This window comes from Camelus dromedarius, chromosome 27, assembly GCF_036321535.1.
Source record: "Camelus dromedarius isolate mCamDro1 chromosome 27, mCamDro1.pat, whole genome shotgun sequence".
NCBI lineage: Eukaryota > Metazoa > Chordata > Mammalia > Artiodactyla > Camelidae > Camelus > Camelus dromedarius.
This window is the reverse complement of record NC_087462.1, coordinates 26,616,015-26,632,227: the sequence shown is the minus strand read 5'-3', so window position 1 is coordinate 26,632,227 and position 16,213 is coordinate 26,616,015. Positions and strand designations below refer to the sequence as shown.

Below are 16,213 nucleotides of genomic sequence, written 5' to 3'. Positions count from 1 at the left end.
TGTGTGTGTGTGTGATTTCACCTTCAGTTCCTCCGCCCTCTGGTAGTTCAGTTATTTGGCTCTCTTTCCCTTCATCCTACTGTCCTGTTCCATGTGTTCCATAAGAGGTCTAGGTTCAAAGCAAGTGTCCTAGATAAAAAAAAAAAAACCCAAAAAAACCCAAAAAACAAATTTCTTCTGTAGATCACAGGGAACTCTACTTGATATCTTGTAATCTATAATGAAAAAGAATGTGAAGACAAACATAGGTGTATATATATATGTGAATGAAACATGCTGTACACCAGAAAATTGACACATTGTAACTGACTATATATCAGTAAAAAAATAAACAAAGCAAGTGTCGTAGATGTAAAACACCACTTTCTGTATTAGTGGAAGGGGCCACACACAAGATAGGTCCAGCTAGCAGTGTAATTAGTATTTGTAATTCTGTTTCCTTCATTACATTTTTGCATAGACCAACAACGCAAAGAAATGCTTAGAGGAGACCATCAGGCAAAAGAAGATGCGCTCTGAGAAAGCACTGAAGCTTAAGGTACGAACCTCTTCTCTTGTTAGATTACATTCTGAAAACAGAAATGAAAGTAATGAGTAATTGTTACTAATTCAATGTTTCATTGAAGGAGAACTTGAAAACCATTGAGAAGGTGAATGAACATTTGAATGACATCATTCAGATTGTTCGAGCTAAGCTGCAGGCAGTGAGGGACCAGAACGCCAAGAGTCCACACTTGGTAAGAGCTGCCACGTTGACCATAGCCGGGCTTCTGAGGCTTTTTGTGCCCTGGGCGAGCTGCGTGCTCCCGCTCCTCCTGCTTTTGGCCACAGCAGAGTGTGAGAGCCCAGGAGCGGAACCTCCCTGTGAACAATGACCCAGAATTTCATGGACTAAAACCTCTGTGACTTTTTCTATTTCAGAGACTAGGAAATATGTCTTATTTTCACAACCTAGAGAGTTTTCTCACCACTCACACTGCCCTCCAAGATACACAGAAGATGCCATGAAATACCCAGTAGGTGAAGGAATTTACTAGACTAGGTGCACAGCTCCTTGCCCTGTTGATGTTAAACAGAGAACTTTCCATGTGAATTTGGGTAAACTTTGTTTATATTTCACCAGGGACACTCACTTGTGAGCTCTTTGACATGAGCAGTTTCCCACCCTTGCTTCCCCTTGTCGTCCAGTCATGCCCTCCGTTGTCCAGTGAGGAGGAAGCCTGTGGAGGCGAGGAAATATCTGTGCCTGGAGGTCGCTTTTTTCTGCATTTCTTTATGGGCTTGACATTTGTCCTGGGCTCAACCTGGATCAGCTGCCATCACAGGAAACTTAGGGGTAGTTGTGGATACTGGCTGAGAAGGGACAGGATTCCAAAAGGGTTGAAGAGAAGCAACTACCCATCAGAACAAACCAAGACTTTCTGGAAGAGATTGACAGGCTGGCAGTGGAAGAGGACCAGCTGAAGAAGGAAATGCAAGATGCAAAGGGTCAGAACGAGCTGCTAGGACGCCCGGTGCTAGAACTTGAAGGAAGAGGCCCTGTCTGCTGTAAACTCTCAAATGGAGCACTGTCTTCAGCCCCAAACCGAAATTCAGGGAAAGTACCAGATGCTTTCAAGCATGTGTAAGGGAATGTATAACACTTGCTTTCCTTTCTTTATAAAATGTGTACGTTCAGAATCATTTCACTTCCTTAATATCTTCTGGAGAGAATGCTCACCAAAGTCTTTGGACATGTACCAGGGCTAATATATTTATTTTCTATGGTTTGTTTTGCAGTTAACAAAATACTTTGTTTCTGGAAAAAAAAGTTAAACTTTTTAAGCATATCACCCTGAGTTTTCATTGAAATCTTAGTACATACTTTATTTCTGTCCTGTGTGAAGATACTGGAAAAAGGAACATCTCCAGAGAACTTGAAAGGTGCTGTTTCAATGAACACTTCAGGAATTTGAGGTAAATGCCTCCACTTGCAGCAGGATTTCCACTGTACACATTAGCTTTCACAAGGAACAACAATCTCATGTCTTAGAAGATTAAATGTTGATATCTACTCAAATTATTTTTCTTGGGAATTTAGTCATCAATGAGAATGTTTTAAATTGAAATTGCTCTTAATAAATCTCATGTCTGTGAAGCCACAGTGAAATCTGAAGAAATGCATGTGCAGGAGGACGTTCAGCTCAGCAGCAAGAAGAGAGTAAGGAATGTTACTCACCCCCAGAGATGCTTACCTCAGAGAACAGAGCATCACTGTGTCAGTGTTTAATTGTGCTGTAACGCACGGAAAGCAGATGGCCCGTCTTAGCTGATTCCAAGTGTACGATTCGTCTCGTGTTAAGTATGTGCACATTGCTGTGGATCAGTACTTCTTGAATGTCTTCTCATATCTATCTTACAGCCAGGTGTTTCGAAGACCAGATCTGAGGGTTCGATGCAGCGAGCTGTGACAACTGGGGACTGCAGCCTGGAAGGTATGTTGCTTGTTGGGAAGAAAACCTTACATACAGGCTTCCTGGGAGATGTTGTGGCTTCAGTTCTAGACCCCTAGAATAAAATAAATATAATAAAGAGAGTCAAATAATTTATTGGGTTTTTTTTTTTTTTGGTTTTCCAGTGCAAATAACAGTTAAGTTTACACTATACTGTAGTCTATTAAGTGAGCAATACCACTGTGTCTAAAAACCCCAATGTTCATAACTTAATGAAAATACTCTTTATTACTAAAAACTGCTAGCCATCATTGGAGCCTTTAGTGAGGTGTAATCTTTTTGTTGGTGGATGGTCTTTTTTTTTTAACTTTCTTTTTACTGAGTTACAGTCATTTTGGTGGATGGTCTTGAATTAATGTTGGTGGCTGCTGACTGGTCATTGGGGCAGTTGCTGAAGATCGGTGTGGCTTTTGCAATTTCTTAACATAAGACCACAATGAAATTTGTGACAGGATTCTCTCTTCCTTTCAGGAACAAGTCCTCTGTCGCAGGCAATTTGACACATTTTACACACAGTAGAACTTCTTTCCAAATTGGAGTCAGTCCTCTCAAACCCTGCGGTAATTTATCAGCTAAGTTCATACGCTCTTCTAAGTCCTTTGTTATTTCAACCTTCTTCACAGCATCTTCACCAGTAGATTCCATCTCAAGAAACCAATTTATTTGCTTGTCCATAAGAAGCAGCTCCTCATTCATGCACATTTTATCATGAGGTTGCAGCCAATCAGTCATATCTTCAGGCTCCACTTGTAACTCTAGTTCTCCTGCTATTTTCAGCACATCTGCAGCTCCTTCCTGCACTGAAGTCTTGAGCCCCTCAAAGTCACACATCAGGATTGGAATCAATTCCTTCCAAACCCCAGTTCATGTTGATATTTTGACTTCTTCTCATGAATCACGAATGTTCTTAATGGCATGTAAAATGGTGAATCCTTTCCAGAAAATTTTCCATTCATTTGTCCAGACTCATCATTGGTGTCACTGTCTATGGCAGCTAAAGCCTTCCAAAATGTATTTCTTAAATAATAAGACTTGAAAGTCATAATTACTCCTGATCCATGGGCTGCAGAATAAATGTCGTGTTAAGCATGGAAACAGCATTCATCTCATGCATCTCCATCAGAGCTCCTGGATGACTTGTGCATTGTCGATGAGCAGTAATATTTTGAAAGAAATTTTTTTTGTGTGTTTTGTTTTGTTTTCTGAGCAGTAGGTCTCAACAATGGGCTAAAATATTCATGTTGTAAATAGATATGCTGTCATTCAGGCTTTGTTCTATTTATAGAGCACAGAGTAGATTTCATTTGATTCTCATGGGACATAGGATTTTCATAATGTTAAATGAATATTGGCTTCGTTAGCCGCTAACGGGAAAATCAGCCTGTCCATTGAAGCCTTGATGCCAGGAGCTGACTTCTCTCCAGCTGTGATGGTGCTGGGTGGCCTCCCCTTGCAGTTCTCTGCATTGAAAACCTGTTGTTTAGTGCAGCCACCTTCATTAGCTGCCTAAGCTTCATCTCCTGGAGCACTTGCAGCAGCCTCTGGGTCAGCTCTTCCCACCTTACCTTGCACAGGTATGCAGTGGAGATGGAATCTTGCCTTAAACTTCATGGGCCAACCCCTGCTGGCTTCACACTTTTCTTCTGAAGCCTCTTCACCTCTCTCAGGGTTTATAGAATTGCTGAGAACTAGGGACTTCCGCTGGATTAGGCTTTGCCTTAAAGGAATGTCATGCCTGTTTTAATTAAAATGATAAAGAACGAAATATTTCAGGAACTACCAAAATGTGACACAGAGATAAGAAATGAGCAAATGCTGCCAGAAAAAAATGTCACAGTGGAATTGCTGTACTCAGGGTTGTTACAAATCTTCAATTGTTTAAAAATATGCATTACCAGGGAGGGCAATAAAATGAAACATGCCTGTAATAGCAATGAATTTGCACTGGGAAGGTAAAAAGTGGATTCCTGCCTTCAGAATTCTCACCTTTCTCCACTCCCCAGCACAGCCAAGCTCTTGAGTGCACATGTGCACACACAAAGCCAGTTGTTTTATGTTTATAGAGGGTAAAAAGAAAATGCAAGACCACCATGCTGCATCGGGATCTCTGAAAGAACGTGAGGAAGACAGTTTCCAAAGGCAGGTGAAGAAAGTACGCGTCCTTGATGAAATCAGTGGACAGAGAACTATGGACACTGAAGGGTAAGACGTTCCCGTGTTAATTATGACAATGTGTGAATGAATGTGTGGAGTTATGTGGATATTGTAATATGTTTCAGAATACTTACCACCATATTTTCTTTACCATATTCAATCAGTACAGATGTGAATATATTTTTCGACCTTGATTTCTGTAACCTGCTGCTTCTGTTCATTCTAAATGGTTACCAGAGCCTTGTTTGTATTTAGTTTGAGATTTTAGCGGGTTCTTGGACCAGATTTAGTCACTTCATTATCTGGATCCCCCTAGGTCCATTTTTATTGTCCTTAGGTTTCAATCACATCAAAGTGTCATGACCTGCCATGTGTCTATCATTTTTAATAAACTCTAGACATTGGGTAGAAAATAGAGAAAATTTGAGGCCTCGTGTGAGGTTAACTTGCTGCAGAGAAGGTGGGCGTTACAGCTGGCAGGTTGTCAGGGCGCCAGCAGCGCTACATCCTGTTAACCCGGTTAGCAGCTGAGATCAGTCAGTGCAGCCAGCCTTCATGAGGCCCGTGTGTCTCCTGTCCACCTTTGTTTCTGGCATGTAGCTCTCGTGGATTCCAGCTAAGTCCTGTGGGTCTCTCTAGGGATCACCTTCGCTGATGGACCGTGAGCTCCAGCTGCCTGACTGTGGTGCCCGTGAGTAGGGGGCACCAGCTGCCGGGCTGCTCTGCATCTCAGTGGTTTCCTCTGCAGTTACCGGGTGACCCCCGGGGAAGGTGGGCCCAGTCCTGGGCTTTCTTCTTCTCCATCTTGGCCTCATGTCCCTTTCTGGCTTGTTAGCAATTTGGTACATTCGATCATGGATTTCATAATTTGTCCAGAGTTTCCTGTCATTCTCAGGGAGAGGTCATGGACATCACACCCATTAACCCGCTTTCAAAAACAAACATTTCCTTATATTTCCTAAAAGATCAGGTTTTGCTCCAGGTTTTGACTGAAATCTGGGCTCTCTGTGGGAGAAATCAAACAAGTCATGAACGCTTGCTTTACCCTAATGTGTTTGGTTGTGATGACTTGGTCAGACCCTGATTCCCACGTTGAAACACAGTGAGCTCGCACTGTCCCAGGCACAGGAGCCTGAGCCTGGGGGGGGTTGCAGAGCACACCTCACGTGGGCTTTTCCTGTGTGTTTACTTTATGCACAAATGAGTAGGGGTGGGGACGCTGAAGGGAAGCCCAGATACCAAACACACCAGAGGCCTGAGTGTAGTTTTTTCATATTTATTAGTGGGGGTACTTTAATTCTTTCCTGTGTATTTATCAGCCTGAGCATTTATGGGGAAGGGCGAAAGGAACATGTAATTCTTCCCTTCCAGTTTCTGGGAGGGAAACTGGCAGAATTTCAGAGTTTCTTTCCCCTTTCAGGAAGGTGGACATGAACGGATGTGAGCTGGTGGGAAAGCAGCAGCTGTTGGCAGCAAAGGAGAAGACAAAATTGGCTGAAGAGGAGACAAGATGGTACAAGTGAGTTCAGCTCCTCCGCACCTGCGGCTCTGAAAACACCTGTTGGATTTTTTGAAAACTTTTCTAAAATGTTTAGACACAATATCATAAACCGACCCAAACAAAAGACATTTGTATACATGGCTTCACACAGGAGGAAAAGTGTTAAGTTTTACACATGTTAAGTTAAACGTTTAACTTTAAAAAGTATTAAGTTACTAAGAATTTCCTGGTCCCCAGTGCTGGCCAGACTGAGAGGAGAGACGGTTCACAGAGATGTTTCTGAAGGTGCTATAAACCGTTCTCACCCTGAGGATAGCAGTTTAGTGTAGCGTCAGATGGACCAATACACATTCCCGTGCTGCTGGGGAGAACCAGGTGTAAGAAATAGGGTCAGGATGTAAGGAAAGGAAGAATCAAGCTTTGTGATGAAAGATGCTCAGCACAGGACACGTGAGGGAAATGCTGAGAACGGGAGGGGGAATTGTGTCCGCGCAGAACCGGGCAGGCGTTCAGTAACAGTGACAGAAGGAGTGGCTGCAGCGACAGCTTTGCACCTGCTGTGCTTCTGCAGCCGTGTGCAGTGTGTCTTGAGCGGTGAGATGATGTGTGTGAGTGTGCAGTGCAGATAACGTGGACTGGGGCAGGTTATTTAACAACACACCCAGCATTGTGTCTTCTCTGATGGAACAATTTGTAACTCATAGGATAAGACTTGAAGAATGTCACGGGCAAATGCGGGAAGCAGAGGTCACTTGGAGACACCAGGTAACCTGCCTTCCTCCTGACACACCGAGTCCTCAGCACCTGATGCAGACAGTTATTGTGGCCCTGAGAACCCCTAGCCATGGGGTGTTTCTTGATGTGTTGACTTTTTCAGGTCACTCTTGCTGAGAAGGCCCAAGACAGCTCGGTAAGAATTTGTTTCCTTCCTTCCCTTTGTGCACAGTCGGCCACAACTGAACGTGGATGTGTTTTTCTCCCACAGCTCAGGGCTCAGGAGCTGGAGAGGGAAATCTCTGAATTGAGAATGGAAAACTCTGAGCTGAGAAGGGAAAATTCTGACCTGAGAAGGGAAAACTCCTCTGAGCTGAGAAGGGAATTTGCCCACCTGAAACAGAGGTACAGAATTTTGACACATTTTTACGGGTGTTTTGAGATTTTTAAGGACTGGTTGTTTTGTGCCTAGTAGAGGAATTGGTGGTGTAATTTGTATTGAAGCCACTCTTTATCTTTAAGATTGGATGCAATCTGCAGACGGAGGCAGGCAGAGGAATACATGAGGCAGGAGCCAACCCCAGGAGGACCATACAGGCTGCACCCTCCCCTGAGAGGTAAGGAGCGCACTGTGAAGTGCGGCAGCTCCATTTCTGCAGCAGGAGCCTCCCAGTGGGCTGCTTGTCCCCATGGGTAGTTGTCGGGTTTCCTGGACACCACACCACACACTCACTGTGGGGAACAGGTTCACAGCTGGGTGACAAGATGCTGCTTTCTTTACATGCCACCAGCCAGCAGGGCTCTGTCCCGTGTGAGCGGTGGAGCTCACGCCCCTCTAGGGACTGCGGGCCGCCCCCCAGGCTCTTGGTTGCCTGGCGTGGCTGGCATGGCTGGTTTCTTTGCGCTAGAAGACGTGAGCGTCAGCCCTCTCTTCCCGCCTGGACACGGTTTTGAAGGCTGAATTTTCTTGTCATTTCAGGAAAATAACATGGATGACGTTTTAGAATGAAGGCAGTATGTCATAACGAGAAAAACATTTTTCTTCATTTGCCTTGGTGGATAAATATTCTATTCAAGATCTGCTTTAAGTCAGCAGGCATTTCTTCACTAATTTTCAGGTCCCTTCCTTCTTATAAAAAAGCTTGCACAGTGACCTAGAGTAGCCAGTTAGTAAGTGACATGACTACGTAGCCTCCCTCTCCCAGAGTTAACGTGTAACTCTAAAGTCTCCCATCAGCTACTCCATGTAACTCACCATTCTTTTGCCGATTATTACAACATGAGTCATTGAGGCCACTTCTTTCATAAATGTTTACGTGACATCTGGTCACTTATACAAGACATGCGCTGTCAGAGAGCAGGCTTTTAACAGTTTACCAACAGGCTGAGGAGAAAGAGGTGGAGCTCACAGTCAGGGCTTGTTGATACTCTTCCTACGAAAGACCCTTCTTACTTTAATGTATAATCGGTATACAGACTGATTTGCCCTGAAGTGTGCTGTGAGTCCCCTGTGTCAGTGTTGGTTGCCAGGGATCTGAGCCCTGAGCCCCCATCCAGGGTGATTAGCTACGAAAACACCTGAATCAAGGCCCTGTGGTGTCCTCGTCATGGGACAGGGGTCAAGTCTCCCCTCGTCCTTGGGGTCACCTGAGGTGTGAGGGAGACCTGCGGCCTCTGTGAAGAGCCCGGGGCGCCGGCGGGAGTGAGAGCTCCTGGAGGAGGGCACGGAGGGCTCGGCTCGTGCTTCCCCCGCATGGCCTCTGTCAGATAGAATCCGCCGTCAGCGCTGCTCTCCCTTTACAGCTTCAGGGCCGGGTGGCGCCCCTGTTAGGAATGGCACCGCCTTTCCTGCTCAGGAGGCAGAGGAAACCCAGGTAAGTAATTTATTTCAGTTGTGTTCCAGTGGTCATTTTGTATTGAAATAATCTCTGGAACTACCATTTTCCTTTTGAAAAAAACTTTCTTGGTTTTGCCTATGGATTGGGTATTCTGGGATAAGTATGCCCTGTCATCACAGTGACGTGTGGTGACAGTGTTTTATCCCCAAGGCCACCTGTGCAGCCCAGGCCGCAGGCAGACCCCAGGGTTGATGGAGGGCATGGCGCGTAGCTGCCAACTGGGCACCCAGTGCAGGGGAGGGTGATAGGTGACGACGACTGCTGCGCTGGGTTTCAGCTTTTGTCGGTGTTGGTGATTTTGTCTGTCATCCAACCCAGCTCTCCCTTCTGTCCCGCAGGCCACCCCGTGGGCCGGAGGTCCCCAACCTTTCTGAGAACCAACCCGCGTGGCCTGCCCCGTGAGCGGCCCATCGTCGCCCAGCTGGGCACCTGCACCTTGTCCCCCTTGGTGCCCTGTGCAGCCTCGCCCCCCACCGCCAGCTGCTCCGCTCGGTAAGAGGAAATCATAGTCCTCTGTTTCTTCCTTGAGTCACTGCAGAAGAAGGGCAGATCGCTCTCCAGGGCTTCCCCGTGCACAGGGGGCCCTGACCGGGCTCACGGCCGTGTCCCTCTGGTCCCTTAGCAGACACACTTGTTATGCCGTGTGTTCCCCGTCCTGCCCTGTGGAGGGAGGTGTCTCTTGTGGAGAGAAAGAGGGTCCTCTGACGGAGGGCAGACGTGTCGGTTCTGCACACGGGCCTTCAACAGAGACCACGTTCCGGGCTCCCTGGAGGAGAAGCCCGCCCCTGTCACTGTCTGCAGCGAGTGGAGCCCTGACCTTACACAGCTGATGATCGGTTATGGAAGAAACACCCAAACCCGTGCCCTGTTGTCTCTTCAGTCAAGGGTCCTGAGACCTGTCTCCCACTCGGTGTGATATGTGACCGAGTGTCATACGGGGAAACAGTGCTCAAAGTTTTGTTTCTGTGGATAATGTCTACTCAGAAAAGCCTAATCCTGCATCCTTTCTTTGGTTTTTTTCCGATGCAGAACCTCTGCGTCTCCAGTGTTCCCCGGTAGCTCCTGCCCGCCTTAGGCGACCACTGAGGCCCAGTTAAATTGGGAGGTCATTTTCGGTGGAAGTCTTTCTGGGATATGTATTCTTTTTTTTGCAGCAGCAGCAGCCTCTTCTGCCCTGTCTGCAGACTTTATGTTCTGTTTCGGGTCTGGCATCTCGTTTTGTTTTCAAATTGAAACTCTTGCTCAGGGTCCATTGGCTTTTCCTCTCAGCCAGTCACCTTGAGTGTTGCTTGCGGAATCATCAGCAATGGAGTACATGAGGGCTGAGAACCTCAGCTTTGACTGTGTGTTTCTTAAAATAGCATAAGAATGGTGCGCCCTTGCTCCATACTGACTTCTCCTGGCTCGGCTGACTCCTTTTTACCTCCTTCACTTGGGATTGCTCCTGGGTCACTGTGACTGGTTCCTGTTGTCATTCTTTGAATGGTTTCCTGGCTCAGGCTGGGGGATTCTCCTTTGTAGAATGCCCATTCAATTACTCATAACTGATAACTGAGCAAAGCCACCCCTCCAGCCTTACACCATGTGGTTTGTGCAACTTTTGAGTCTTCCTGTGTGTGGTAAATATCACAGCCCATCACTGTCTTTTCTGGGGAGGTAAAGGTGCCTTCCCCTCTGCCACCAGTTGTACTTTTGGGCAGAAAAGTCTGACTCTCAGAGATGGTGCATTTGTAGTAGGGAATAGAGGCTGGAAGGGAAAGAGCCCGCAGTGAAAATGCCTCCTTCCCTGCAGGACCAATTCGCACCACAGTCCTAGCATCATGTTCTCCATCCCGCGCTGGGTCGGTTCTGCCCTGGAAGCTGTCAGAGCTGCTTCTCTGTCTCATCACACACCGTGGGATTTTCCACATGAGCTGAAATCCCATTCGTGTTATTTGCAGGATTGAAACTTCCCCCTTCCCTTTCCCATAGGACAAATGTAGTGTGCTTTTCCTAGCGAACTTAAAATCCAGACATCCCTGAGAATAAGGATGATTATAGCGGAGACTGACTCCCTTCTGAGGACAGCCTTGTCCCCTCAGAAGCACTTTGCCACCTCCCCCACAGGACTGCGGGATGCCCAGCTCCTCAGAGCTCATTGCGCCCAGGGGCAGCTCCTGCATGGTGGAGGAGGGCCCTTTGTGAGCAGGGAGTAGAGAGGGTCTGGCAGGGTCCTGCAGACAGAGCAAGTACCCAGGTGCGGCTCTGATTCTATGTGTGGGAAACCAGGCCTTCGGTTCCTTTCTTTCTCTGTGTTTCTAGTTCATGCAGACCATGCTTCTGTGGAGCTGGGGAAGGTGTCAGGGTGGGTTGTCCTGCACAGAGAGGCTTCCTGTTTGGGAGGCCCTAGTTTATCAATTTGCTGGAACCTCTGTACATCGTCTCAGGTAGGACTCTCGCCTTCCTCCACCTACAGACACCGGTGGTGTCTTGTGGCAACAGTGTTTTATCCCCAAGGTCGAGTGTGTGGCCCTGTGCTGCTGCCTGGGCACCCGGTGGATGGGAGGGTGCCCGGTGCTGACAGCTGCTGCATTGGGTTTCATGTTCTGTAGGTGTTGTTCCTTTTGTCTGTCATCCAACACAGCTCTCTCTTCTGTTCTGCAGGTCACTGTGGATTCCAGAGGTACCGGTACTTGTCCAGGACCACTTGGTGTGCCTCGCCCGATGGGACACCCAGTGTCACTTCTCAGAGGCTATTCGTCACCGCCACCTCCACCTCCCTTGTGGCCTATGAGGTCTCAGCCACCGCCACCCCCACCACTACCAGTTACAGCACTCGGTAAGATGAGAGCATGTGCTTCTGCTCCCTTGTCGAGTCTTTGCAGAAGGGGAGATGGCACTCCAGGGCCTTGCGATGCCTGAGGAAATCTGACTTGGGACATTGTGACTTCTGTCTAGCTTCCCAGCACACACATCTGATGGACAGTGTCATTTCCCCATCCTGACCTGGGAAGCAGGTGTCTCTTGTATAGAACAGAAGAGACTTTTGACAGAATATCAAATGAATTTGAAGTCCCAGTTTGGCAGATGTGCCTCTTGCATGGACCATGTGATGTGCTCTGTGAGGGGTGAAGCACAGCCCTAACTTCAGGGGCTCACGGGGTTGCCTCGAGGGGTAAGGGAGCGAGTGAGGGAGAGAGACATTCACAGCAGACAGCTTGTCACCATAGCAGATGTGCCCGTGCAGGGCCTCAGAGTGCAGAAGAGGGACACGTGAGCCACACAGGAGTGAATAGGAGGGTGTGGAGGGGAAGAAAGAAATTGAGGGGCTGCCCAGTGGGGGTTTGTTGGGTTCACTCAGATGGAGCTGGAAGGTCACTCCCGGCAGGGCGGGCAGTTCAGGCGGGCTGTGTGAATGCAGCGTGAGGTCCACTCAGAGCCACGTGTGTGTGCAGGGGACTCAGTGCAGCCATGCACATATCCCCTTCAGAACCCACTGCCTCCAGAAAGCCCTCAGTTCACAACTTCATATAAAGATAATTGTTCTCTTGGGTTTCTGAAAGTTCTGGGTCTGGATGAAATCTCTGGATATCAGAGAAACTGAAATTTAGCTTGTTTTATTCAGGGTATTTTGTGTGGCTGAAGTTTTCTTTTGCCCCAGTGATTTGAAAAGTGCAGGCAGGATTTAGATCAGCTGAGCAGGTGCCTTTCCCTTCAGCATGAGGCAGGTTCTTTGGGGGAAGTCAGGGGTGATCAGGAGACCCCCTGTAGGACCCCTGTCCCCACACCCCTGCTCCCTCCTGTCACCACGCCCACTGTCAGCTTGGCATCTCCACATTTATGTCACAAGATCCAATTTCTGATTCTTTGAGTTCTTGCAGTTCATCCCCTAACACCAAGACTCAGTGGGGCCCCCACAGGGTCTCAGCGTTGTTGTCTGTGAGCCGGGGGGTAACGCTGGTCCCTGACGTCATTGTGAGGAGGGTTGGGTCAAGCACACACATTGTTTTGCAAAATGACTGGGACATATTTCTCACTCAGCATTCTCATTGTTTAAAAGAAAGTGTCTGCACACAGTATCATCAAAAGAGACCTCAGGAAGTACATTAAATTAAACTGAAGATATAAGAGCTCAGGCCCAGAGCTTACCACTCTCTGCTTTAAAGATAAGGTGAAAGGTCCCTTTCTTCTATTAAATATTAGGTCTTACTAGTTAAAGAAGGAAATATAATAATGAGAATGTGCACATTTTGACATCTGTGTCTGAGATGTGAAAACAATTATTTTCATTCTGTATAGACACGGAGATGCACACACAGACTACAGTGTCCGTCAGAGGCCTTACATACATTAGAGAAGACAAAATTGGGAAAAAATAAGATCCTATTAAAATAAATAACTCTTTTTGCCTTACAGCACAGTCCGTTTGCCAACTGAAGGGGCCCCTCAGCTGTGGCAATGATGCGTTTAGAGAAGATGTCAGAGGTGCATTATGGAAGAATGTTTCCCTGCTCCAACCTGCCCCCTCCGCTGTTCTTTCCTATTGTCACTCCTAATGAAATTGTCACAGTTCTCTCTGTGTCAGTGTCTGCTTCCTGGAGGACCAGTGGTCACACCCTCTTGAGGGCACGCAGTGATTTACGGGCACACAACTCACAAACCAGCAGGAACTAAGATGACAGGGCAGATGCAAGGTTACCCCTTCAGGGCAGCAGTGACCGCAGGGGCCCCGGGGCTCCTCCTGGGTGGTGGGTACAGCCTGTGTCTAGATCTAGTGATGGCTGTGCTGCTTCAGTCTGTAAACACTCACTGGGCATGTGGGGCCTGTCAGTCACAGGGGTGTCCGGTCGTGAGCTAGATGACCAGAATGAAGTGGCCGTGTCTCATGGTGAGGAACGGATGAGGTGCAGGAGGGGCCATGGGTGTCCAGCGAGAGGCCCTGCACTGACCAGGCCCGTGACCCCGCCCCGCGTCAGCTGCCCGGCAGCCCCAGCACCAGGCAGACCCTGAGGGGGGCTGAGGGCGGCGGTGCTCTCAGTGGGCCCCATGAGCGCCCTTCATCCTCCCACAGCCTCCTGACTCTGAGGTGGGCGGGGCAGGGTCAGTAAGTGGGATGCCACCACTGCCAGGGAGAAGGTGTTGGGTATGAAAAGAGTCCACTCCACTCTGCACCAGCTGTTCCTGGAGCCCACGGGGCCCTCCCTCCTTCCAGGTGGGGAAGGCAGCCAGCCCTGCAGCAGCTCTGGGGTCCAGGCTGGGCCACAAACAGGTCAAGGTGAGACTGCTGCGCTGCCTGGGAAGTGGGGGGAACAGCGATGCAGCAGTAAATGCCAGCAGGAGCAGCTCTGTAACCGGCCTCCACTGTGAGCAGAGCTGGGGCTGGAACATCACTGTGAGGGTGGGAGGGCTGGGAGAGATGTGGCCCTGTGGCCCTGGACAGGGCTAGACCTGAGCTCAGGGCCTGAGGGCCTGGGGAAGAGACAGAGAAAGACACGCAGGGAGAGAGAGAGAAAGGTGGGGGTCAAGTCCTAAGGGGGACAGGAGGTGACAAGAAAGGGACACCGGGTAGGGGGAAGCAGAGACAAGAGGTGGCAGGAAGGAAAGAGGGAGCCAGCCCAGGGTGCGTGGTGGGGAACGATGGGCCAGGGTGACTGGGAAGGGGAGTTGGCCCATCCTTCAGCAAGCCGTGCAGCTGCCACTGTCAGGACCGCAGGGACCAGCAGCCCGCCCAGCTAGACAGGCACCATCGGCCCTCAGGACGGGGCTGACAGCCACGCCCAGGGCCCTCCGGCCACTTCCCAGGTAAGGAGGACCAGGAGGGCTCTCCCCAGCACCACAGCAGCACCATCTCTAGCTTCACAGAGACCATGTGATCAGGCGCCGTCCCGTCCCCCGTTCCACAGAAGGGAAACTGAGGCTCGGCCAGCCAGCCAACTTGGCCCTGTCTGCAGGGTTATTCACTTTCCCGATGCTTCTTTCCCAGGCAGGCCTGTGCCCCTGTCCTAAGAAGGGGGGCTGTGACAAGCCCGAAGGCCTGGGTCCCACCCGACTGCCCTCCTGTGCTGGGTGACCTGGGCAGGTCTCTTCCCCTCCTTGGGCCTTGAATGTATGACCAGCGGCCCTTCTCCCCATTTTCCTGGGAAGTGGGACCCCAGCAGGGCCATCACTCCAGGCCTACCAGGCCCCTGGTTGGGTGTGGGGTGAGCTCTGGCTCTCGGGGGAATTCCTTTCTGGGCGGGGCGATGGCTCATGTGAGCTCACCACTTTTTATGGGGTCACATCCTGCTATTTCCATCTGGAATGGGACTTATCTTCCATGGAGCCTGAAACTTGGTTTTCCACATTTTTCTAAATTGGCCCTTGTGCAGAAGAGCAGCTCCCCTGGCCGGGATGACAAACTCAGTCCTGGTGAGGAGGCCCTTCTTACTCCCCTCACCTCACTGCCGCTGGTCACACCCAAACTCCAGAGCCATGCTCGCCCCCTTGGATTCCCTGCTCCCCCCTCCCCATGCCAAGCCCATCCTCCTCCTGCCCCAGAGACCCCTCCTCCTGAGGGAAGTTGTGGGGCCCTTAGGGACAGGACTCCAAGCCCTGTGTCACGGCAGGGAACACCCCAGCTGATTGGTGGCAGGCCTGGAAGCAAGGGTGGGGCCCTGAGCCCCAAGACGGGCTGTGTGGCATTGGTCAGGTCACAGCCTCTCAGCCCAGCATCACAGCCTCGCACACCCCTCCAGGCCCACGTGACTGAGATGTCACTCAGTCACACACGCAGGCTCCAGCCCCACTCCCCACCCCCATGCAGGCACATGGAGGGCACACATGCACACACAGGGACATGCACACACATACAGGAACACACACACATGCATGGGGACACACACACAGGCTCACCCCCTAGCCGCCAGGATGCCACTTCTTCATTATCCTACATGTCGCTGCTGCAATAAAATAATTAAAACATGAATATTCAAACGGGAAATGCTGGAGAGGGTGTGGAAAACTGAACCCTTGTGCACTGCTGGTGGGAATGCAGTTTGGTCCAGCAGTTATGGAAAATGGTATGGAGATTCCTCAAAAAACTAAAAATACACTTACTATATGATACAATAATCCCACTCCTGGGCATATGTCCAAAGGGAGCCTTAATACAGAAAGACACCTGCACCCCAATGTTCATAGCACTATTTACAATAGCCAAGACATGGAGACAGCTTAAATGTCCACCAACAGATGACTGGATACAGAAGCCGTGTCATGTATACAATGGAATACTACTCAGCCATAAAAATAATATCATGCCATTTGCAGCAACATGGATGGCCCTGGAAAACGTCATTCTAAGTGAAGTAAGCCAGAAAGAAAGAAAAACACCATATGACAACACTCATGTGGAATCTAAAATTAAACAGACATAGAAAACAAACTTATGTTTACCAGAGGGGAACAGGGTGGGAAGGGATACACTGGGAGTTTGA

The 16,213-nt window shown here is 49.0% G+C and overlaps 2 long non-coding RNA genes across 2 annotated transcripts; both read left to right on the top strand.

Moving 5' to 3' along the window:
- Nucleotides 1-1,819: 1,819 nt before the first annotated feature.
- On the top strand, nt 1,820-4,626 carry LOC135319444 (uncharacterized). The gene is made up of 4 exons (XR_010378030.1): nt 1,820-1,956; nt 2,402-2,474; nt 2,964-3,052; nt 4,556-4,626. It is a non-coding gene; the product is annotated as an uncharacterized LOC135319444 (long non-coding RNA).
- Nucleotides 4,627-4,629: 3 nt separating this feature from the next.
- LOC135319445 (uncharacterized) lies at nt 4,630-6,914 on the top strand. The gene is made up of 3 exons (XR_010378031.1): nt 4,630-4,694; nt 6,067-6,165; nt 6,852-6,914. It is a non-coding gene; the product is annotated as an uncharacterized LOC135319445 (long non-coding RNA).
- The last annotated feature ends 9,299 nt before the right edge of the window (nt 6,915-16,213 follow it).